This window comes from Psittacula echo, assembly GCF_963264785.1.
Source record: "Psittacula echo genome assembly, chromosome: 6".
NCBI lineage: Eukaryota > Metazoa > Chordata > Aves > Psittaciformes > Psittacidae > Psittacula > Psittacula echo.
The window spans coordinates 66,614,648-66,639,202 of NC_137743.1; positions in this window are offsets into that span (position 1 = coordinate 66,614,648).

Genomic DNA, 24,555 nt, shown 5'->3' on the forward strand with positions numbered 1-24,555 from the left:
GTTTAGTCACGAGAGTACTTTATTTTTTTTAATGTGCTCCTGTGGGTTCTAGTCAGTACATGTTTTCCTGCACTTCTGTTTTTACTTGAGGAATAACAATGGAGACAGCAGGTGTGTGATTGATTCTGGTGATTGATTGACTAGTTAAGTGCTGATGTCTGTAGGAGGAGTTAAGGCCATTTTTATAAAATTGAAAATGAAAGAAAATTATAAGGGGGTGGATTTTTGTTTAGTGATTGAGACAGCTTTTGCTGTGTATTGTGAGAAAATGAATTTCCTGCACAGTAGCAATTAGATTTCTTGAATTATATTATCATTCTATTCAGTTTAATATTATAGTTGTCACTTACATAATAAGCCTTCTGTATGCAGCTCTGATACACCAAGCCTTGCTATTTCACACTGGGAACATGAAAGAAATAACTGTCTACATCTGGATTTCCCTGCATGTCCAATAGTCCGCACAGTAAGTTTTCAAATCCAAATGATGTAACCGGCATGACCTCTAAATGGTAAAAGATGTCCTTTCTGCTGACTACCAGTGAGCAATACCAGCTCTCATGAGGCATGTTTTCATTTTTGCTGCTTTGTTTCTACTTAGAAATTCCTATGTCCACACTGACTCATACTGAGAAATATTGATAGTTTTATGGTTTTATTTGCTCTGGCATGTTTGTGCATTAGTGTTCAATTTTTTACTTGGACTGTACACAAAATATAAGACACATAGAATAGGAACATACAGAATACAACAAAAAGGCCAAGAGACAGGGACAGGGTATTACAAGGTACATGATAGAGGAGGTTGAGCAAGTATCTAGTTAGTGCTATGCTACCTGTGCCATCTACGTTTCCTATCGGGGAGGTATCAGATTTGTTGCAGTTGTGAGTTCTGTAGCCTTTCAGCCATGTCACGCCAGTGAAGGAAATAGGTCAATTCCCAAGGAGCTAGAGGAAAGAGGGACTGTTGTGGGCAGGTTGCCCAAAGGTATCAAAGCCGGATAGAGCTGCGTGCTGTGACACACATGAATTTCCAGGATGGCTGGGATCAGGGAACTGAAACTACATTAGCAGGAATGGAAATGTTTTGGAAAGTGCTTTCTTAGAACACAGCATGTCCACGGCAGATGAAAAATACCAGTGTCACTTGGAAAATCATGAAGAACGAGTTAGTCTAGTTTGACCTGTAGACAGGACCAACCTAAGTCCAGAACCATTCATAAATTGTAGATGCGTATGCAAACTGATATCCAAACTGATACACAAACTGATATCTCCAATTCCATCCTCTAGACTAAAATAAAATAAAATAAAATAAATTCCCCACAAATGTCAAAGTAAATTTGTGGTCTTTTTGCAATGTAGTAGTTGTTTGACAGAAGGCCATAAAAAAAGTAAATATGAAGGTAAGGATGTACCCTGTGTGAATTGAGTTACAATACCTTCAGCAAGGTATGCATGTCCCCAGTCAGATTGAAAATAGGTGCATTGAGACAGATGTGTGTTTGTGTGTTTATACATACTTGTAAGTGAAGCCATCTTTTAACTTGACATGTTACTATTTCTCTCCAGTGGAACAACAGCATATTGTAGGATGTGCATGTTTAGGATTTAGACTACTTCTGAGCTGTTTCCCTTGAAAAAAAGCAAACTAGTCTCCTTGTTTGTTTGCTTTTTACCAATATGCCATGCTTGCTCAAGGTAATTGGCAATGTCAGAGCATCCGAAATGTTGGGCTTCTGACAATAGCTTACTTCCCAGCCAGCTCCAGTTTAGGCAGGACTCTGCTATGTTTCCTGTTATGGCAATGCCTGGTTATTTCCTTCTTGTGCTTATGAGGCCTTGCATACTTAAGGAAATTATGCTCATTAGAGACTCCAAAACACACACCAGTCTCTATCTGGTATTGTTTTGGGTGATCCATGGAGTCTTGCTTTGGTTTGTGCCCAAATTAAATTGTGCTGATTTCTGCATGTCTGCGGTTGTTCAGAGCCCAACTGCCCCATGGGGCAAGAGCACCCAAAAGACTGGTGTGTCCCTGCTCTGCAGCAGAGACTCTGGGGGGAAATGGGGCCAAGGAGACCTCCTGGATGAGGGGACTTTGCTGCCTGGCAAATGCCCGAGGGTGTCTCCTTCCTGTTTGTGTGGTGGGAAATCGAAGGGGCACCTAAGCTGAAGGGGAGCCATGGCTGCCTGCTGAAAGGGCTGCACACAGCCACTGGCATGTGCTCTGGTAGGCAAGGCTGGTCTCTCAGGTATAGAGACTTCTTCCCTAGCCTGTGTCAGGGGTGCTTTGCAGTCACCTGCTTCAGACATCTACTTGCCCTCCACAAGTTTAACCCAGTTGGTTTGTCTCCTTATGCACCAGCCAGGTGGCTGGCTCTCAGAGGTATAGATCGAGGGTGGGTTCAGCTACAGCATGAGGGATTTCAAGAAAATGAGGCACTTATTTTGAGGCTTGGCTTGTACATTAAAAGTAACCGTGTTTGTGCTTGAGGAAATAGGCTTGTTGGCTTCAAAGGCAGCTACTTAGTCACATTATCTGCAAAATGTTTTCTGTGTTTGAATGAAGAGCACGTGACTGTTTGGAAAGGGGGAGGTTGCAGTATTTTTAATAGAGAGAGGGGTAATGTATAAATAAAAGGAATAATTGAAAAGTCCATGGCTTCCCTACCAAATCAGATCAGATCAGATTATTTTTCAGCCATTATCTAAGAATTACCGGTAGATGTGCTATGCCTGATAGAGGAATGGTGTCCTCATGGCCGTGAGGACTAGTGGCCACAAATCAAAACAAGAGCAAAATGTCCTTCCATAAGTGTGGTGCAGAAATGGCTTTCAAATCAAAGGGCCATTTTGTTAAACCATCTAGTCTGGACTTCATGCTCCACAGTAACTCCTTGTTTAGCAGCAAATGCTTTTTATGGTAAAATCATTGCTTCATTCATGACTCCTAGCCTTATGTGAATAAACCCTTTCCAATTCACCTACTTACCTTGCAGCAAAATCACTTCATTTTAGGCTTTTTAAATAAATGTTGGTTGGAATGAGTGTTTAATTAAATACTAAGGACCTCTGTTCCTCAACTGTTAAATACAGATCAAGCTCCATTTGGCTGCAAAACCTTTTCAGACATTGCTTAGCAAAACATACCTTATTTTTATAAAGGCATCTGGTATTTCTGGACACAATATTCTCTGCTAACTCTAACTGCCAGTTTCTTTTAGGGGTGTTTTTATTGTCTTTCAAGACTTGCTAAGTTGCTGCCTTGCCTTGATTTATGTCAGTAATGAAAACCAGTGGTTGGGAACAAGATATAATCAGGTTTTCATGCATCCCATGACTAGCCATTGTCTCTCTGAACTTATTCCCATCATATATTTCTGAAGGAGTAAGTCTTCCCAAAGGACTCCCTTTGAGCAGGTGTTGCCTTTTCAATTTTATCCTCGTTAACAATTAATCCTTTTTCACAGTTCTTTCTATAGGTATGTGTGTTCAGTGCCAGGTTGGACAGAGCCTTGGGCAACATGGCTTAGGGTGAGGCCTTCCTGCCCGTGGCAGGGGGGTTGGAAATAGATGATCTTAACGTCCTTTTCAACTGTAACTGTTCTATGATTCTATGATTCTGTGTTTCTTTCCTTCACAGTTTTGTATACGTATATTCAAGGAAGGAAAAAGGACACACTTTGATTTCTAAACATGTTGTATGTTCTGCTTTAGCTCACTGTGAACAAGGAGTAATCTCTTAAATTCTGCTCCTTACATTCAAGGAGCAATGAAACTGAAAATACTAAAATCACTTATTCTGTAGGATGGTGCTTAGTGATAGATCTTTGCAAGGAGAAGCTTCTGGTAGTAAGACCAAAGTCTCTTTCTTCCTTTGATCTTCATAAAAAAGAATGAATGATGAATCAGTGTTACATAAATGAAATTACGTGCTGGTAAGTAACATTAAACAAATTGTATTTCAGTGTTTTTTTCTACATGCTTGTAGAAAATTAGACTCCAGCTCAGGTCCTTTTTAATTATTTTAGATGTTTATATCATTCATACCTGGAGAGTACAGAAGTCCTGCAAGACTTCTGTGTTTGTTTAGTTGCCTACACATGAAACATTGCCAGCTCCTGGCAAATGGAGTACCTGACTCAGGCTTTCAAATCACAAGGTTGGCTTAAAAGCCTGTACATTTTAAGAGGCATTTTTTCAGTCATAGCTCTTATAAAGCTTGAGAGATGTATACTAGATTAGTACATTTCTGGGTTTGTCCTGTGCTCCTAGACTTCCCAATGCTGCTCTTGTCCATTTTCCTATCTTTGAGGAGCAGCCTTTCAAAGGAGCCTGCTCCACTTCATCATTCCTTATGGGACTGGAGTGGATCTTCATGGTCTGGCTGCATGTCACAAGATTGCCCAACGCTTTCCCCCTTAGCTTTGTGCCTCCTTGTGCCCTTCCTCTCTGAAGTCCTGGCTTACCATGCAGCCCTCTGGGGATATGTGTTGGCTGAAGCATTTAGAACAGAGCTTGAAACATTTGCAAAATCTGTTATTACAAGAAACCGTACTCACGTGCAATTCTCTATTTCAGTATTGTCAGCACTCTTGAGCTGAGGACTAAGGTCGGAGTCTGCTCCTATGACTTGGATTCTTGTTTTTTTTTTTTTTCTCTGTGGGTACCATCTGAGTCATGAAGCAAGCCTGTGAACCTTACCTACTTTCTTGTTTAAGCTTCCCTTAAATTGCGCTATGAGACTGCTAGACTAAAATGCATGTGATAGCATGCTTATTAAATGGCTGAGACACTTTATCGGGACACTGTCTGCTTAATTATCACTCACCTGGAATTCATACCAGAGAGCCTGACTGGCCCTGGATGTCAGTGGATTTACTAACAGATGATCTGTTTCAACTGGCTCGCAAGTCTCTGAGTACACTTGTATGAACAGCTTCAGTTGGGCTTAAGCCTATATCATACTTTATGTATCATGCCTCTATACACATCCACTACTCCTGCATCCTCTGAGTTAGACCTCACCCACAGGTAAGGAAATAAATGAAGGTACTGTAATCTGAGTTCACTTTTCTGACTTCTTACAGAAGTTCACAGAAGCATTTTCTTGGTACAGTGACAGTGAAGAAGTAGTCTGGGAAACTGACAGGCTGTCAGCTGAGGCCAGGGAGGCTGGACCGCGCACATTCAATGCGAACCATTTATCATATTAGCAGACACCTTGTGAATAGTTGGGAAGGGAGAGAGCAAAGTCGACCAACAGTAAAGCTACATCCCAGTGCTGTCTGGTACCACCTGGAGGAAGTTCTGTTACTAATACTATATGTTACAAGGTATTGGCTACAAAAGCACACTTAAAAATGAGGTAAAAATAAACCCATAGAAAATAAAAAGTATTAAAAAACAAATTTTATGACCTTCCTGAAGACTTTTCTTTTTTCTATGTAGTTTTTTTTTGTTTTTCTTGGAAGTTGCTGAAGTTTTGGGTTGGCTTGTTAATTTTTTCTTTTTCCCTTCCAATAGGTAAAAACTGCCTTCAAAATTTTTTCTCCTTTGCTGAAGTATCATCATGAGAGTATTTATGAACTGGTGATCAGCAAATTGCCAAGGTTTTCAATCAAGGACAAAACCTCCCACCAGCCAGCCTTTTCTGGTAAAGAACTTTATCTGTACTTTAGCTTTCTCTTTTCCTGCTTAGATGACTCACTGCTCAGCTGAGTCATCTTCCAGCACGGCTGATTACCAAGCTTCATCTCACATAGAGCTCTACCCCTAAATCTCTTCACCAGCCACTTGTTGGCTCAGCAGGGCCAGGACTTGCTTTGGATATAAACTCAATTTCTTTTTCTGAAATTGCATTTTGCATATATTTTGTCATTTGAAATTTCACTCAGAGTTAGAAGTTATTTGGATGTTTACATGAACATCAAAAAGCTGGCATTTTCTCTTCGCTGAAGCTGGAAACCAAGCCAAGTGGAAAGATAGCAACATATTTTCTCACCATTCCTGTCTACTCTCCCTCCCCTCCAAATGCAGGAATAAATGCATGGCTGGGGAGAGGCAAACAAAATCCAGAAATTATTGTCCTGGATCTGGTCCTCCAAACCAGTGCAGCTGCTTTGTCCTTAGTTTTATTGAAAATATAGTATCATTAATTGATACCATAGGAAAAAGTTCAGATTTCATCAATTGGTGACAGTACAGTACTTCTGTTAAGGCTCTCCTTTGCCCTGTTCCACTAGTGCTGTTACTAAACTTTCAGTACCACACTGGGAAATAATATTCAACTAAACATGGGCCAAGTAATGTGTTTGATGATGGCATTCCGCATAACCTTGACATAAATAGCAGGATGTGCAGCACTTTGCTCACAGCACAGCCCGTTTCACAAATTGCAGAACAAGCTACTCCCATCTTTTCAGTAGACACAAATGATAAGTGGCCTTATGGCCTTATTTTAAAATGTCTAAGGACTTAAAATCAAAGAACAGTTGAGAGAGCAGCAAACAGTGACCTAAATCCTTGAACTGAAATTTGGACTGAAGTTCTTTTGAAATTCTTTCACACTACCTTCTCACCCCTCCTTATTTTTCTCCAAGGACTGGCAGAGGCAGAGGGAAAGCACCAAAGCCTTGAGGGAAGTTTTATTAACTTAGTTGAACTTTGGGAACTGTTTTTGCTGTTGTTGCTGTTTGACTTTATTATCCGAGCACTCAGATAATTAAGAACTGTCACAAAGCTCAACAAAGCTGAGGATCCAGACCCTCTCATAGTTTTAGACTGGTTTATATAGTCTGTGGTATTCTTCCTAAGCTGAATACGATACCTACTTCTCCTTTCTTCTGCAAGCCACCATGGAAAAGATGTTTCTTTCACCAGCCTTAGTGCTTTAGGGAAGTAGATGTGCTAGAAAGGTTGTTAGCTTTAAAACAAACTCAGCAAAACACACCTGCATTTCAATAGACTGTGGATGATCTGAGGCAGGCAATTAACTTTGAGACAACCATTTGATACCTATGAGAAAGGAAAACCCACAGCTAGCTGAAAAGGAGAAGCTTGTTACCATACGAAGAAGTGAGAGTTCACTCTGAAAGCTGCGTAGCTGAAATATTCTAGTGTAGGAGATTTTATTTTTTGTCAAAATGATATCCCTCTTGGAAAAATACATTCTCTTAGGTCTAATTCTTCTTCTGGTGATGCACTATTACAGGATTGTGGCATTGTAAGTGAGCATGAAGTATACACGGCCAGAGTGGTATGAACCAGCTTTTTATATAGCAAGGACCAGGTGTATAATTGTTTTTCTGGACACAGAAGATACCACCAGTTGTAAGAAACCGAGACTTGGTTGATATCAATGGTAAAAATCTTGCTTGACTTTCAGGGGCATTAAGATGTTGCCTCTTGTTTGAGAGTACCACCAAGGAAAGACGATCTTTCTCTCCCTCTTTTGATATTATGACCTGGAACGCATGACATGGAAGATCTGCACACAACCAAACCTCTTCTTGTTTCTTGCAACAGTGCGTCTTCAACAAAACTGTGGTTTTGGTTTGATGTTGCTATGAATTCTTGCTAATGGTATGTGCCAACATACACAACAGGATAGAAAACCAATACTGTAACGTGACAGGATGGCTTCTTGGTAGCAATACCAGAGAGTCCTGTAGATTCAAACAGCTTAGAAAAAAATTTATGCCACGTGTAGTTTGAAGCACGTCAACAGAAACATGTGCTTTCTGTTCCTCCCCCAGAAATCCATCCATCTTTTGCTGCTTTAGACAGATTTCAACGTTGTTGTGTTCTACTTAAAGCCAGCCATATTTAGTCTTTTGCTATTTGTGCTTCTGCTATTTCAGAACATTGCTGTTACTTAAGCGTTCTTCATTTAGCCTTCTTATACAAACTACTTTTCTTGTAGAGCTCCTTGGTTTTGGGTTTCTAACTTCAAGGCACGTGTGTATGTGACAGTGGCAAGTTGAATGTGATCTACCAACACCTTAATTTGCTTTGAAATATTTTGGAATAGTATGTTGACAGTCTTTGCTGTTGATGCAATTAATAGGATCACAGTTCTACATAAAACTCTTTACATAATGATGCTGTATCTAGCAATTCTTGGATAGCTTCAGAGGGCAGAAATCTTGTTCTTCTCTGCAACTGCTGGGTGGTTTGTTTAGTTTTGAGTTTTTCTTCTATTTGAAGTATAACCTTCTACTGAAGGACTGTCAAGCCTAAATCCTTTTGTAAAACAGAGCTTTCTATTTTACAGAAGCAGTCACACAGAGGTTTTTCAGTTGGTGGAAGTAGAGGATGGTTTAAGTATTCATCAAGACAGTTGTTTGTCACTTAAGATCCTGCGGTTCTTGGCATTTTACAGAAAACACATAGAGCACATTAAAGGATTTTTTTTTTTTTTTTTTTTTTCCTCAACTAGGGCTGTGCAGAATTAAACCCAGATATTAAAAAGTCATGGAGAAAGATCTTGCCCTGATAAGTGTTCATAAAGAGCAGTTACTAAGCTCTGCTGGTTCCTGGGATGCAAACGCCTTAGCATGTGGCCTCATCTGTGGGAACTGCATGGATCAGTGAACAATTCTCAGATGTCTTTTGCTAGTATCTCAGACAACCGCGCAGTGGAAAACCCTGTCATCAGTTAACAGTTTTTCTCAGCCTGGGGTGCTGCATGATTTCACGCTTTCAACTTGCTACTGAATCAGGTGTACACAAAACATTAATCTAGACATTGATGTGCTATGAGTAAATCCCTGCATTGCTGGATGTCACAGCAGCTTTGGGGCTTGATGGAGCTCCTGGCACCTGAGCCTCTCTCATCTGGCAGCTCCTCAGCACTTAGTGTTGTTGTCTGTGGATCTGCTCTTGAAGTGCCACATCAAAAGGATTTTGGGGAGAACAGGCAATATTGCAATATGATCAAGCTAAGCCACAAAGGCCAAGTGCACAAATATGTGTTATTAACGGAATAGGTTCTAAAGTCTCTAAAGTACCAAACCCTCTTTGGCCAACCACTCCTTTTTTAGTGCATGGATTTTTGATGTGATAAATCCTGACAGCTCTTGCAGAGCCATTATAGCCTTGTGCAAAACCAAATGCTTCTATTACAAAGACTCATGGCACCAAAAGACATCTGCAAACTTTCTATTAAATATGGTTGTAGCACATGAAGTTTAAAAATATGACATTTCCTTTGAAACTACTTTAGCACATACAAGCCACTGTCCTAAATGTGATTACATGGCCAAGATATCTTTCCTCTTAACAGTGCAGTCTGCGTCCTATGAAAATAACAGTTGGTACTTAGAACCAGTCTTTTCAAAGTCTTTTTCAATTTTGAAGCTTTTAGGGTATTTTAAGGTGCTTTAGCATGTATTATACCTGTTTTACAGTTAAGAAAGCTGAGGTACGAACTGAATGCTTTGATTGAGATCACAATATATCAGTGGTAAATCTAGAAGAAGAGTAATGGGGTTAAAACCTGTTGTTTCGTAGCTCACAATGCACATTCTCCTGTTGCTGGGTCTCAAGGTTAGAGTGCAGAAAATACTTGTTCCATTCAGAGATGCAGGACTACAGAAGCAGCATGTAAAACTAATACACATTTCCACTATTCTGATTTGATTCTGTACTGATGTCAAGCCACATTGCTTGTTGACTTTTTTTTGGGGAAGGAAGCAGGGGGACTCTCCAGTAAAATGTTGAGGTCAGTCAAGAGAGACTTGATTGAGGCTGTTTGGAAATAGGAAAAGAGAAAAGTTGAAACAACTAATCCTTTTGTGTAGCATTGCAAATAGAGCCCTCAAGAGCTGAGAAAGGCTTGTGGGAATGGGGGAAGGGAGGAGAGCAGCATTTCACAAAGCAGATAGTGCAGCAATGTTTCAGCAGATGGTTTCAACTTCAACTGCTTGTTGAAGTGCTGTTTCACTAGCACCATAAAACAAAACACCTGCAAACTAGGTGTGCCCATCTGTGTTGTCCCTGCTCCATTTGCACTGTTTTTGTTTCTACTACACGTCAGCTGCTTGCAGTGCAGCACTTGGCAGGGGCTATATTTGTTAGAAAGAATCAATCTCCTACAATTATAAAAAGTTTGATTCCATGCTTCCCCCCAGCCTTTTTTTTTTTTCCTGAGATCTTTTACTTACTCTTAAATGTGGGTCACTGGTTTTGGCAAACTTGGACACGGATTTTGTACTGCACAGCTTGCTCATCAAGCTGCACCGAAGTTCATTTGAGTGCATGAAGCAGTTGCAGAGTCCAGCAAACCTGGAATGGGACACAGGGTGTCTCAGTGTGTGGCAAACTGGAAGCATGGATAAGGTTCCAGCTGGCCTGTTGCTGCTGCTAAAGGCAATTTACAGCAGCTGAAATGCTGTTCTCTGCTCTTCTGCTTGTGTCAAGAAACTGAGATATTTCTATTGTGTTTTGCATACCTGGCAGTTTGTGTTTGTATGTTCAGCACAGAGTGCTGCTGTGTTACTGCTATGTTCAGATACACAGGTTTGCAGCAATAAATCTCCTTGTGCACGTATAGCCCTTGATGCTCACTTTGTGCCTGAGATAAGCGCTATGCATGAGAATGGGAGCTGTCACTCTCCGAACTCCCTGGTCTTTGTGCAATTAAATTATTGAGCATGATATTGTATTAGCTGTGGCAGGCAGGCATAGCCCTGAATGCATAAGGATCTCTGGTCAGGTCACTGCACACTGCAGAGTCTGGGTCTTTAGGATACTTACCCCATCAGGATGCAGGTTTATCTGGAGGTACAGTAAAGAGCTAGGATTAGTAGTTTGGGATCATGCCATGAAGCTGGTGGCTGAAAAGGCCACCTGTTTTTACTGCATCCCAAAAGGGTTACACTTTTATAATTTAAATATTTCCTAGTTTAAAATTAATGTCTTCTCTAGATTATTTTCCAGCTTTTACCTCAGACTTTAGAATACCATGAGGGAGTTGTTTTTTTTTTCCTGTTAGAAGAGTGATTCCATGCTCACACCACAGGACCAGGATACAAGCAGGGATGGGTAGGTGTGTGCTGTCTATACCTGCTACACTATCCAGCTTTACAGGAGCCCCGCTATCCCCTGGGGGAACGTTTAGCAGTAGCTATGTCAGCTGCCAGTTTAGGCGTACTTGTAAGCCCAGGACTGTTTCAGCAGAGTTTGCATAATTCTTGCAAAGCTCCAGAAGTCATAGTTTTGGGATATTAACTTGTAAATAACTTTTTACCAGAAACCATTACTTCTAACCAGTGTGATACAAAGCGAGAAAAATCCCTCTTTTCAAAAGACTTCTGGAAAACTCATCTAAAAGATTGTGTGTTGCAGAAGAGTTTTATTCCCTGTTCCAAGATTATCAAACATGCTGGACTCCAGGCTAATTTCTGTTCTTCACTTCAACTGCTTTTTAGCTATAATATTCTTTGGGGTCTGACATGAAAGGTGGATTTCTGCTTTATGGAGCATATGTAATGTGTGAAGGCACAGCCACAGTAGGTATGTGGCCATTAAAAAAACCCCAAATAAATGTAGAACATTTGTTTGGCTTTGCTCCAATGTTATATACAATAGCTTTCTCAGTGTATTTTATTCTAAAGAGGCTTTCCTACATCATTCTGGCTACTATTTTGATTTGGAAGGAATAGAAACATCAATGTGCCTTCTAATTTCCCCTGCTCTGGTTTTGTTTAATATAATTAGCTTACTAAGCAGTAAGAGACAGTCAAGGTCATTAGCAGCAGCTCCATGCTTTGTATCGACATTGTAGCTACACACTTTTCCTTCAAACTTCTTAAAAATACAGTTAATTTTTAAAGTGTAGTGACTATAGGAACACATTCCGAATTGTGTTTCTTTTCCTTGTTTCTGCATTGTGTTCTTTTTGAGTACAGAGAAGCTCAGAAGGTACTGTTCTCTCAGAGACGAGCGATTCTGTTCTTTGTGCATAGAAAGTACAGGGTATGTTTTAAAGAAAGCTCAGAAGAATGAGAGTGCTTGGCTTCAACTCCTAGAGCCTCACTGAATGAGGTGAATGAATAATTAGGTAATGGCAATATATGAGAAGCACCTGGAAATGAACACCTGTGTGATTTGACCCTCTGTTGTGTCAAAAAGAATTTGTCAAACAAGGGTAAAATTAGTTTGTCATTTATAGGAAAGTAAGCACCACTGTGCCCAGTCTTAGCTACACGGTGATTTAATCACAGGAGTAAGCAGGTTTTCCCTACCTGATTTCCCTCAGTGATCCCTGCAACTGCGCCCAACTTTTTGGGGAAAGGATTTTGTTTCCAAACTCTTTTTCTACATATACTTCTCATTGCTTTTCCTTTCACAAGCAAAGAGTACCTGAAAGATTAGAGAAAAAGTACCAGTTAGGGCTTGTCAAATACCTCTTCCCTTCTGTCAGATGTTTTATGAACTGAGCAATCTACATAATTGAATTAATGTTCATTATAAACACAGCAGTTGTGTTTATCTGGGAAATACTGTGGTTAAAAATGACTCATGTATACCTTACAGAACTATTCCATAATAAATATTTTTTTGCATAAAAGATAAATCCTAAAGGCAAGGTTTTTTTCAGCTCCACTTCAGTGTCTGGCTAGAATTTCGGACAGATTGTCTATTTCAAAATCAAAACAAACCATTTGAGACCTCTACATTTTTAGGATACTTCTTTCTTGATAACAACCACCTTGTAATAGAGTTTCTGCACTCTTTGGCATCGTCTGTTCTGTGTAAGGTAGAAATTAACACTTTGAAGTAGATTTATTTCTTTTTCTTTTTCAAATCAAGTAAAAGGAGAAACATTTGCATCTTTGATCTGTATTACAGAAATTTTCTGAAAAATGCCATATATGTGTAGTTAAACTGAGACATTCCTTGGCATTGTGTATTAAGGGACAAAAGGATATATTATATGCCTTATTTTTAAGGTACTATGCATAGTGCTGTCTGTATGCTGTAAAAGAGAAAATGCCTACTTGTTTCTTTTATAGAACTGAAGGGCAAGGACACTATGCAATTCCTCAGAAAAATGGTTTTATTCTGTATTATGAAAGCATATATTGCCTTGCATTGCAAACTATGGCAACTGTTTCTAATTTCCATCTCTTATCTATGCAAAACACTGATTTTAAAAGTAATGGTCATTTTGTATATGTTGGAAACAAAACCAGACTCTTAGTAACTATCTTCTTACTCTTTTTTTTCCCCACCCATGACAAATATAGCACAGATTTGCAGCACTGTTTTACTGACAGATAAAAGCAAATGTTTTCCTAGGAATTGTATCTTTTCCCGTCCTTGCAGCTGCTGTCGTTGTTCTTTAATCTGTTTTGACAAATTGAAGTAACACTTCAGCTTCATTAGACAAACGACACAACCTACAAAGCTCCAGAGCTGGAACCACTTGCGACTGTGCTGAACTTCTGCAGTACCTTTCACCTAGAACAAGGTCAAGGCTAGCATTTCTGCAAGAGATTTAACATGATGCTTTTGAAGGCTTTTCTGAAGACTGTGATTGGAATCTGCCTAAGAATTGCAATGTGAATGAGGAAGAGGCAGGCTGGAAGTATGTTAGTAGGTGCCCATACATATGCTTACTTAGCTATTTGTTAAACAAAGGAAATTAATAATGAGTGATTTAGAAAGAGAGCAGATAGATGTTTATTTGTGTAAAGCATAACTGCAAAAAATAGTGTCATAGAAATCTGAAGGTCCTTTGACCACATTTCCTTTAGTCTTTTAAAGTTACCTCTTTGTCTTGCAAAAGCTCAGATGAGAACTGCTGTTCGGAAGGAACTGCTGATGAAGCTCAAGGACTGTGTTGCATGGTGGGAGGAGAGGGCTGTTCTCTGCCCTTGGCACGGGCAGAGTCTGGTTGATCTCTGCAGAGCTGCCTTAAGCACTAGAAGTGCAGCCCTTCCTTCTGCAGATATAGTCAAGATGTTAGTGAATCTCTTGCAAAGAAAAAGATAGGCATGACTGACGAGGAACATCTTCCTAATGCATGTTGGGCACACCAGTTGATGTGAGCTCCTTGTTCATAATGTGGACTCTTGCAATGATTTCTTGCTATTATGGTTAATTTTCCCCTGTGAATTATGTAGGGAGACATAACTGAGATTTTTCCCTCTGTCATACATATTTTTTATAGAACAGTTTTCATGTTTTAACTTTTTTCCATCAAAAGTAAGTATTTTACTGGAACATCTGGATAAAACTGATTTTCAGACTCCCCAGACATCCTCTAATTTTATTCCAGCAGTAGCAAGAGGAAGTATTCTCTTTTTCTTCTTCACAGATTTGCAGAACACAGGTATCAGGCAGATATATGATAATGAGTTTCAGGAGTCTGACTCCAACATTGCTGATAGTTTGGTACAATTAAGTTGGATCTAATCTTAAAATAGCCCTAAATCCTGAATAAATATAGCATTAGGGTTGCAATGAGTAATTCCTGTTTTTCAAAACCAGTAATTGAATGCACAAATATTAAAGGCAAACCACATGGGGGCCCAGTACATAAGATTTCTAATCTACTTAACAGGATCATTTTATATGGCTAGATTCAATTAAAAAGATAAATACATTCAGTTTTCTCAGTGGTGAACCTGTACATACTTTGTATTCAATCTAACTCATAGGATGTAATTTTAAGCATTCATTTGTGGCAGTGATTTGATTTTTTTTTTAACCCTCCCAAAAATTAATTTATTGCATTAATAAGGGCTCTGGAAGATCTGGCAAATCTTGCTGAGACAGTCTGACATTCCTCTCTCTAGGTGTCTGCCCTCCTTTTCCCTTCCATTCTCTGGCGGGGCAGAAGGGTAATGTGTACTTCTGCATCCCTTCTCTAGTCCCTAGGCTGCTGTGCTGCCTGAAGCTTCCAGTGAAGGGCTAGGAAGGCAGGTCAGCAATGTTCATCCTAAAAAGCAGCTGCTGCAAGGCTCTCTGGAGCTCATTTATCAATGTCCAGACATTCACAGGGAATTATTTGCTTGTAATGATCTGACTCTAAAAATGGAAATTTGGTTAGATTTTAGTAAAGGAGATGGTTAAGAAGATCCCCAAAATCTCTTACACAGAATTAGACTGTAGGTTATTTTTCTGATCTATGTTGATGCTCTGCCCTAAGCTGGAAACCTGTTCTCAAAGTTTGCATATGATTACCTATGCAGCTATAATGTACGAGTAGAGTAAGACTATATTAAGTCATCCAGGACTGCAAATACTAGGGCACTGAGGAATTATTTAATATAATGGCATTAGTAGACTGTATCTTTGTCGGGACTGTTTATTAGGATTGGATCAAGCAATATGATATTGCTAAAGCCAGAAGCGACATGATTGAGCAAAATTTCCTAACGTGATTGTAACTAATGCAAGAAACTAACCATATACTCTGGTTTATTACCTTATTTTCTATCAGCATAGAAAAAATGACCAGAAAAGTTTGCTATAAATCTGTTTAAATTTTGTGCATGGTTTATAAAGATCATTGTGCCCAAGGCTCCTTATTTTCCACCTAATCAACTACTACTTCCATGGCCCCAGTTGCATTTTAGCAAACATCCTTTCAGTGTAACGTGACACACCCAGTGAATTTGCACAATGCGTGCTTGAAGGAAGCCCTGATCTTTTTACTCTGCGGACAATGATTCAAGTGTTTAAAATTATCTGAATGTTCTGCATATCAATTCAGCATTGTTGTCATGCCCGGGTCTTTCTAAATGTGAAATTAGTAGATTTAGGACCCAGAGCTCCCCTGGAGTGTCCCCATAGATAGATTGTAGGTCACAATAACATGAGACAACCTAATTACCATAGCCATTCAAGGGAGTGAATGCACAGTAGGCACTGGATTGTGAATGCTGAGTTCCAAGGAATCCATTCCCTAAATGGTTGCTGCTGGGTCCTTTGCAGGCATGTAGGGTTTTTTATCTGTTTAGTCACAAATCTGTTCTACAACCATTGCGACAATATTATTACTTAAAAATATCCGCAAAGCTTTGAAAGATTCATCAGCAAATACAAAGTGTATTTATGCAAATGCCTAATTCTTTTTTCTCCCTTTTCATGCTGAAACTTGGAGGGGGGAGGGAAGCTGTTGATTTGGATTGTCATGCATATGATTCCTGGTGTCCCTTTTACATTTGTTTTTGGTTTTCCATATGATACTGCAGATGTGGGGATTGTCTCAGTCAGAAGCCCAGGAAAACCTGAGGAGCCCATTTTAATTGTGTAGCGGAAGATTTTTGTTTGTTTGTTGGTTTGTTTCTTGTAATAGTAGTAACCACAATGCTGTCTCCATTGCTAAGAAAACTGAGATCCTGCTTCTAAAAGGGTACCCAGATCCAGCTGGGGAACTGGAGTTCATGTAGTTGCTCTCTAGAAATGTTGCAGTATTTTGTGTTTATGGTCTACATCACTTGTTTCTAAAACAGAGCATAGCAGCCATCTTACTCTCCAAAGGTAACTAATGTTGCAGTGCTCATTTTGCTCTTTATCTTAAAGTTTAACAATTTAGACACGCATGGGCAGTTTCTGCATGGCAGTGCCCAGGTCAGCTGATCCACATCCTTTCCCCAATACAGTCCGGACTTCACTCTTCTCTTAACATGAGCTTGCATGTCAGCACTTGCATCTCAGCTTCAGAAGGATCAATTTAGCTTCTGTCATCTGGGAAGGGGTTTAAGTGGAAGGAAAAGAAAGCAGGGTCTGTCACTATTGTGTGTGTATCACTAGAAAATCTTTTCCCATGCAGATGATGCCCTAATGAGTCAAAGTGTAAGTCTCCACCCACACTTGCCTCACACAGTTCCCGGGACTGAGCTGCGCAGAGCTGGCAGTAAAACGAAGTGACTGAGACAAGATGGAAGCGGTGTGTTTGTTCTGCCATGTCCCTTTTTGCCCCTTTCAAACACTATGCTGAAATGGTTGGTTGTAAAGGTTGTAAACAGGGGTTGGTATAAACAACTGCATTTTTCTGCATTATAAATAGCAACAGCCCTGAAGGACAGAGTTTCTTTCCAAATAACCACAGTTCTGGGTTGTGCCTGGGTTCATTTCTACAGCAGGGCAGGGGCAGCCTACCTGCAGTTACTGAGTAGAAACTCTTTCCACTTGTATTTTAGTGCACAGTTTAGGCGCAGAAGTTAAGGCCAGGAGTTAAGCGTTATTGGGAGTGCCATACTTCTGCTAGCTCCCCAAATACTTTCAGTGCCAAAGCTTAGGGAATCTTAAAGGATGGCTTGCACCCAACTCTAAAGAGGAATTGACCTAGAAGAATTATCTCTGGATTGTTTGGTGGTTTGTTTTTGTTTTGTTTTCAAGAATCTACTCTTCAAGCAATGAAAAGATTATTTTTAATATATTTTTTTAATATGATTTATTAGTAGTATTTGAACTTCTGGTATTAATCGTCATTTTGGTGAGGACAGAGTCATGATTTTGCTACAGTAAGAATTTATTTATTTAAGAATACAGCCCACAGGTATATTATAATATCTCTACACTGTTACAATATATTCCATATATACAGGTGCTTAAATTGGCAGACAGATAAAAAGTGCATTTTACAAACTACCTGAGTATTTGGGCATCTAACATTGATTTTAAGTTTAGCTTGTTTTCAGTGATAATTAAGCTCTTTCCCTATTTCAGTCCCAAAGAAAATCTCCAAAGAACTTATCTGCCTATTTAGACACATAAGGATCCTTGAAAATACCATTTTTTCTAGTGACTCAACTTCACAAGGAAGTGGAGCTGTTGCTGATGATATGTTTAACTGTGAGTCTCCTTGAACTGATTTTTAAATGGAGCTTCACAGGTTGTGGCAAGAGTACTACAAATACTTTTGTTCCATTACAAAAGGTTTCCAATGCCAACTATACTTAATATTACACATCTGAGGTGTAAAAATCCCAATCCCTCAAACTAGGTTCTAAAAAAATAATAATAATAATTCAGGGCTTGAAGAGGGATTTCGTTATTTCGGAAGCTACAGTAACTGCGTCTGGCTGACAAGGCAGGGAGATTATCTGGGACAGGAAATGGAGTAGGAATACTTTCATCCTGAAGTCACCACTTCAGGTCCTGCCTGGGGCAGGTGGTGGTGCTCCCCATCAGCTAGTAAGGGCCTGATCTGGGTTTCTGTGGGCTCTGCAAAAGGAGAGGGGCCACCCCCTGCTCAGCCCCAGCCCGTGGGACAAAGCTCTCATTATTTGATGGAGATTTAATGGTGCATGATGAAATGAAAGTCTCAGAGGCCTCCATGGTTATAGTCTGCTTTCACTGCCTGTTAACCATGGGGTGAGTAATTGAATGCTCATCCATGTGTGACTGTCTGCACTGCCGCAAGCTCATTACCAGTATTAGTGTGCTGAAGTCATCCTAGCCTCCGTAATGGTGCTGTATGTGGCTACCACAAGAAGTGCTGCTGTCTTTATCCTTGTTCCAACGTGCCAGGCAGCAGTTCCTGGTAGCTGCTAGAAAATCTCAATTTATAGAATTATTACAATTCCTTTCTGTGCTATTAAAGCTGTGTGCTTGAATCCGAACTGCCAAGGGATTTGCATGCTTGCATGGCCAAGTGGCTGCCTGCTGGTCAGATGCTGTGGCTCTTCATTTTATTTTAGCATGAGGGATGGATGCAGCTTGGTAAGCATTGCATACAGTGAGACGATAGAGGGAGAGCAGAGGAATAAAAAGCAGAACGCTTCAGGTGAAATCTCAGGTCTCTGGAAGACCTGCACCTGGGGGCTTCATGGTGTTTCACAACATCAGTAGGTTATTCCATTTGTGCTGCAGTTTCTTCAGGGTTTTCCCTCAAGCCACATGGTAGTAGCAAAGGTGAGTGAAGGGGTGAGCACACCTAGTATCACAGTGAAAACCAGTATCAAGGACAAAATAAAGATGTGGTAACGTGTAGGACTGCCATGGGGGGAGGCAGCCTCTCTCACCTCTGTGAGGATAGGTTGTGCAGAAGGTGCCTTTGGGAATGAAGGAAAATTTTTACTGACATTTTCCATCATATCCTTGATCTCCACAAAACCAGTCCTATCTGCTAATGCACCATACTGGGAGATCAATGGTTTCTGAGAACAGATCAGCTGACCCACTTCTCTGGGCCATTTCTTGAATGTCCCCATTGTGTCACCCCTTGATACCACATCGGAGATCCCACAACAGGGTTCCTGCATCACAAGTTTCCTGCCAGTGGCATTTGTGTCTTTGTGGCCTAAGCCTCTCCTTAGAGAGGCTCTGCGGCTGTCCTGGGAGGACTCATAAACATATCCTGCTAAACGCAGTGGAGGGAGGAGGGAATGTCCTCACAGTTGGAATATAAATTGGAAATTCAAGACATGTCCCCTTCTGCTGTCCAGGGCAGTGCTGAGAAGTGGATTAATCTGCGTCAGAGGTGAATAAGAGGATGGAGAAGATAGACCAACTTCTTTTCATCTTTACATCTTTATTTAGAGAGGAAAACAAATGTTAGCAACTATTTCAGGCAGTTTTTTTGGGTAAATGACAAAGCATTTTGGTATGCAGGAAACAACTGTTTCCCCTGTAGAGTTTTTGGGCACTTGAAACAAGGCTACTCCAAACCACTAAAGAGTAAAACAACTACAAAGACTGATTATTCACCCTGTAAAGCTTTTAAAGAGTTTCTCTTGTATCAGATGGAATGATGATTCCTCTACATGCCAGTAATACCATTGTATTTGGTTTGCGAAAGTTTACCTCCATGTTGCAGTGGACTTTTATAAAGGCACTGGGGTTTTATAGAATTCCCATCTGCTACCAGGACATAATATGCGGAATATTTCATGTAATTCAGTCACCAACATATCTAAGAAAATGGCAAAATAATAAAGAATTTTTTTTTTGCAGTTTCATGAGGAGACTTGAAACTCTGCTTCTGCTGCAGAAAACGTGGAAATGTCACTGGCTTCCAGAGTGGTGTTCTTCTGTTTTGCAAACAATAGAGCCTTTTCTCCTAAGTCCTTAGGATGTTGAGGGGCTTGGTTATTTGTCTGTTGGTTTACAAGGACTTGTGCCTTAGCTGCATGTTTAGTGCATATCTAATATGATGTTTGTGGTTATGTGTGTGTTATCACAGCCTGACTGCTATGTCCAGCAAACCTTTCCTAACCTTGGAGGCGGTCCATGCAAACTCAGGGAGGTCTGTTGTCTTGTGCTTTGTAGTCAACAGGTCAGGGACTTCATAATGCAGAAAGGGGGATCAGCAAGTATCAAATATGAAGTTGTACTTTTTGAGTAGGACTGGAGGACAGACAGAGATGCAAAAACGTAAGGGGTGTGTTAGTGGGTAAGGGACTGCTGTACATGTGCAGTTCCTTTCATGTGTTACACGATGGCTTGAACAGCAACAAAATTCACTTTGTTAAATCCTCAAACTGCTTAATCCCATGTCTTGCTGTGGCTGTAACATCGCTAAATCAGCAGGAATTGTATACCTGGATGGGGGAGCCCTGGTACTGGAATTGGGGGTTGGATGGGCAGCCAGAAATAGACACATTTGGAGGCCGAGTGCGGGCTTTTGAAGAAGCTGAAGCAGAGGTATTTGGTTTGACTGCTGTATTTATTAATAGCTGGCTGGTGCTGTGCAGTGCAGTTTGCCTGCGCATCCCAGGGCCGGCAGGGTTTGCCTGCATGCCTTTCCCAGCTGTTGGTGTGGCAGCTGCAGGACACTGTCTGTAGCGCCCAACTCCTGCAGGTTTCCCCTTCCCAGCTGGTGTAGCTGGGAGTGTATGTGTCAGAGAGGAGCTGTTCCTCTGCTCAGACGACACTGCCACAGGCAGGGCCCCAGCAATGAGGAGGGAGAACTGAGAAACAGCACCTCTTAATTGGCTTTGATTTTTCAGGCATCAAGGCTGTTCAGTCTTGTCTGCACTGCTGTCCTTTTCCCTTATCCCCTGCTCCCCCACCCCCGACTTCATAGGCCATGATGAACCTGTTCCTGTCCCACTGCCCTTCTCCTGCCTTCCAGTACTCAGGGCTATGTGGTGAACAGCCACAGTGCTGACAGCCCTGGAGGTGCCCCATGTCTTGTGCTGTACTAAAGCAGAGCACCAGGCATTTTGTTTTTCACACACATTACTCTTGTTTGGGAGGGAAGGCATGCATTGGGCACCCTCACCCAAAGGCACAAGGTGGGAAAGGGCAGCAACATGCTCTTGGTACATGGTGCTGGAGTGAGTGCTGAGAGAAGTGTGGTGCTACCTGAGGAGCACAGTTATCCAGGAGACTTCTGTACCTGCAGCAATGTGGAGCTGGTCCCTGCTCTCCTCCCTGCAGGGTCTAGCCTGCTCAGGGGCAAGAAGTGTCAAGCAGCTGTAGAAGGGTCCCCAGCCTGTCTGCCACCCAGGAGAAGCCCAGATAAGGAGGAAATCTTCAATTACACTAGTGAAAGAAGTGGAAAAACCCCTCAGTAACCACAAAAGTGAAAGAGGGGAAAAGCAAGAGCTGGTGGTCCCCTTTGGGAAGGGGTGTTTGTGTGGGAGGATGAAGAGCATCTGCAGGAAAGAGGTTTCCCATGTGAGATGAGGCATGGATTGGTCGAGGCTGTAAATAGGAGGTTGAAAACAACTGAAAACCTTGTTGTCTTCTGAGAAAAAGACAGTGTGGGAACCTCCCACTGCCTGCAGTTAGGGGGTGATGGCTGTAAATGGATGCTGACTAAGAAGTGCAGAAAGGAGGAGCGGCTGCAAGTTATCTCCCCTCTCTCTTCTCCACTGAGTGGGTGTCATAACTTGTGTTTTCACCCATCCTGTTTAATTTATTTCACAGGCTTTCTTAGCCAAGTCTGGAGAGTGTTCCTTTTTCAAGCATACTTATCCAGAGAAGGTCTGAGGTGGTCTCTGCTTGTTGCTCATAGACTGACTGGTGGGCTGTTGACGTGTTTTGTTTAACTTGCATTTGTGGTTTTCAGTGTTTTAAATATTCATAGTCTAAGAATAAACAGAACAGAAATTAGCTCCAGTGCATTAAAATTAGCTCAGGGTGGGGGGATGTATAATTTAAACAAAATTTTGAGCCAGCAAATACCTAAAACTTCCTGGGAAGTCCCTGTGCTGTCAGCAGGGGATCTAGGCCTGCCACTTGGATACTGCTGAGATTAGAATGCAGAATAAGATTAAAATAAATACTCCAGACTTTCTTTGTATGTCCTAAGGACAATTTTAAAAAGCCTCTTCATGCTGCTACATGAGCCATTCAGTAACAGAGTCCCTGTGTACTATCTCAGGAACGGCACAGTCCTGCTTCTTTGCTAGTGATGATCTTTGTCATATGCTTCCAGCCAAATATTTTGTGTACTCCATACCATTGTTGAGGCCAGATAAGAAATCACCCATTCAGCCCCAGGAATTGCAGGAAATAAGTGATTAAACATAAATCTGAAGTGTTCTGTTGAAAATCACAAAAGGGTTTTGGGTCTGGGATCATGGGCACCTCCTGGTGTGTATTGCTGAGATCTTAGGGCTGTGACAAACTCCAATAACTAATTTCAGTTTTCTTTTCCTTACTTTTCTAGCACAGAATAGGTATGTTCTCAGACAATACTGTAGCATAGCAACTTCTCATTCAAACTGAAAATTACAGGGAAAGTGGTTTGAAAATTGTGCCGTAATTGATTCCTTTTCCAAGTCAACTGTAGAGCTCTCCTTTTCAAATTGTGCTTCAGTGAAATTTCCTTCAGGTTTGCTCTTCTCCACATTTCATTTACTCAGTTTCTTTCTAAATTAGATCACTGAGATGCCATATCCATCACAAGAGTACTGCACATGCTTCACATATTTTCATTCAAAACCTGCCACTATTTCTTTTAAAGAGATAGGGGTGAGTTCATAATAATACTGAAACAAATCTTTCTTTCTATTCTTCTTCTCATGGATTACATGATGGGGCTTAGAAATGAGATGCATCACAACAGTTCATTCGTTTCTGCTCTGCATATGAAATTCAAAGCTTACAGAAGTGCCTAAAAGCTAGCCTCACAAGACAGAAATATTGTAGAACTAGAGCTGTGTGTATCACCCTGAAATTGGGTCCTTAGTTTTATCCTTTTGTGTAGACTTGTCCAAGGTTAAATAGAAGATGAAAGCAATATTAGGTTATACATAAAGATGGTAAAACGTGCCAAGTACTTGCAACTACCACCTAAAAAGCTGAGTTATCAGAATAGTGAAGAGGGAAGGAGGCCAAGATACAAAAGAAAACATATCCTTCAAGAAAGGACAGGACTGTGGAAGCAAAACTGTCTGTAAGTTTTAATATGGCCATAAACAAGGCACTGTATGTCAAATGCATTAGAAAAAAGAGACTACTGCTGCTTGCTAGAAAACAAAATGGGCTGTGTTTCTCTTTTGACTAAGTTGTGTGCCTGTAGCTCATGATAGGGCACGTTATTTGGGGAAGCAAAAAAGTCTTTCTCAGTGTGTTGCAGTCTTTGCTGGAGGAAGGCTGGAGCAGAGGGGTATGGCTTCTATGTTTCCATCAGCATCACCAAGAAGGTGACCCAGAAGCTTTTACCTGCTGTATCTCCTAGTTGAAGTGTCTAAGTGTTTAATGCATGTTATGGTACATTTGCATCAGAGGTGCTAGACTGGGCACTGGGTACAACTATTTTAGTTCCCATCTAGTCTCGATCTCACCACCCCTGCTGAGGGGCAGGGTGTTCCACAGTATTTAGGCTAGTGAGAATGCTGCATGGACACATTCACAGCTCTTGACCTAACCTGTATATCCTCACACAATCCTGCAGTGGGCAGGGGAGACATATTTGTGTAGGTAAATGTCCGCCACAGTTTGTCATTGAAATATGCAAGCATCAGATTGAAGTTGATCCGGTGTGACTAAAATTTTATCATAGCTTAACACTAGACTTATTTTTATCGTTGCTAAATAATGGTCATATATTGATCTGAGTCATACAGGCTAAAATAAGTTTGAATTAACATTCTAGTTATTTTAGTAAGTTTGTATTTTTAAGAGGTTGTTAGAGTTTGTTTTAAGTAATAGTGTAACAGGTTGACCTTTCATCGTGGATTCAAGGATGGATTCCAGGTGAGAAATCATGCTTTCAATGGAAAGCTAACTCAAGGATATGGAAAGATCAGTCTAAGGCTCAGTTTTTGACTTCCAAACCTCTGATGAAAAGCTTCATGTAATTTTAAACATTTTGCAGGAATTGCTCATGTGCAGGCTGATCAGAGCCAATGGCTTTCAAGATAAAGCTTTAACATATGTTAGAAAAAGACAATGTTATCACTTCAAAAATCACTTTTAAGGAATTGTTCATTACAACTGAATGTTTCTAAACCTGAAACAAAGAACCTAATTTCTTATTTCTCTTGCTAATATTAAAGCTGAAATCGTATATAGCCCTAACTCGTAGCATCAAAGTAGTGTGCCACTTTATACTTTGCAATTCAGTTTCATGACGCTTGAAAACTTTGTTCTAATTTGAGCCTTGCAGAATTCTAAAAAGGTTTTATTTGTTAC